Raw genomic sequence first — 1,482 nt, 5'->3', positions numbered from 1 at the left:
ACCAATAGGGGTGGTGGGACCTGTGTGCAATTTGCATGCAATAATGGCGGCGACGCAGTCCTCCGGATTGGACGTGGCGAATTCTTAAATGGACGCAAACATTGTCTTCGCCTTGGTCATGCAAACTGCGCACTCCTGCAGTGCATCCAATCTGAGGGCGGCTGCGCGGTTTGCACTGCGTTGGTTGACGAAGTGTCACGTGGTCAAGCCCCTCTGAATGGTAAAGTTACTAACTTCTTTCAATGCGTTAAAACGAATCCACTTTTTTGGCACAACTTAAATACCCTTTTTTGGATGGAATCATATCGGGTGAAAATTTTTCCCTTCAACTTCAGTTTTTTTTCCGGCCAATAGAGCACAGACCGGCGTAAATTTGTGGGAGTAATTTTGCTGAGGGGTCCTGTAGCCACTAAAACAAATGGTTTTTTTTCGGTTTTCTGGAGGTTTCCGCTTTTGTGGCTAGTTCTCTAACTTTCGAGTAATCACGCTCTTTCTCATGACCTCGTAATTGTCTGAATATCACGCTACCTGTACTTCACTTAGTCGGCGCTGGCATCTGCTCTGGGTTCAAACTCAATCAGCGATATTGAATGCGCATGATGAACGCCACCGAGTGATTTCGATTTGTACCCAGTCCCTGGCCTCCTGTGATGGTCAGCCGCTGGCCCCGTAAACGCACGTTGTGATTTTGTGCCACTTGACACATCGTCCGGTAAGGTCATCTGCCGTAAGGTCTTTGCCCATTGCTTATCTGGTTGAAGACCTCACGATAGGACCGACGCCGCGGGAACGCAAACAAAACTTCTCTTCGCACCAGGCGAGGCCTCAGTTTATAACGAACTCGAATACAAACATCCCCAGTATATGCGTTGGTGATTTTACAAAAGCAGTTGACGCTTTACTCTTATGACCTCGGGAAGGGTGACCTGGCAAAACTTCCTTAAGTTGTCATTTAAAGCCATTCAAGGTATTGTTTCATCAACCTCTGAAAAATCCTGTCAGATCTAGGAGACAACATCGTTATTTATCCATGGTAACGAATTGTTTGAGAAGGGGCAGGTTGGATGGAATGATCTCAAGCATGTTGGGAAACGTCCTGAGGGGCAGATACAAAACTGGTACGACAATATCGTGTCACTTTGGGGTTCTCCTATCCCCATTACAGCCGAAACGCCTTGGTGAACGGGTTTTGTAGAGGCCGATACTAACTTGGAAAGTGTAGGCGAACCCATTGGCATTCAGTGTCTCCTTCCATCACTTCGCTATTCTAGATGACTTTGATCCCTCTGGACTGCCAGAAAGGCTCAAATTCACTTTCAAGCGGTTTACTTGGCACTATCAGACATTCACTTGAGAGGGGATCCTATATGTCTGACTCAGTCCCATCGATTTGTCAAAGTCAATAGAATAAATTGACTTTGTTTTTTGTTAAAAGATTTTTTAATGAATCTGTCGTACCACAGGAGGCATTTCTATGGCGGG

Source organism: Echinococcus granulosus (assembly GCF_000524195.1).
Source record: "Echinococcus granulosus chromosome Unknown EG_S00129, whole genome shotgun sequence".
Lineage (NCBI taxonomy): Eukaryota > Metazoa > Platyhelminthes > Cestoda > Cyclophyllidea > Taeniidae > Echinococcus > Echinococcus granulosus.
This window is presented reverse-complemented; position numbering follows the sequence as displayed.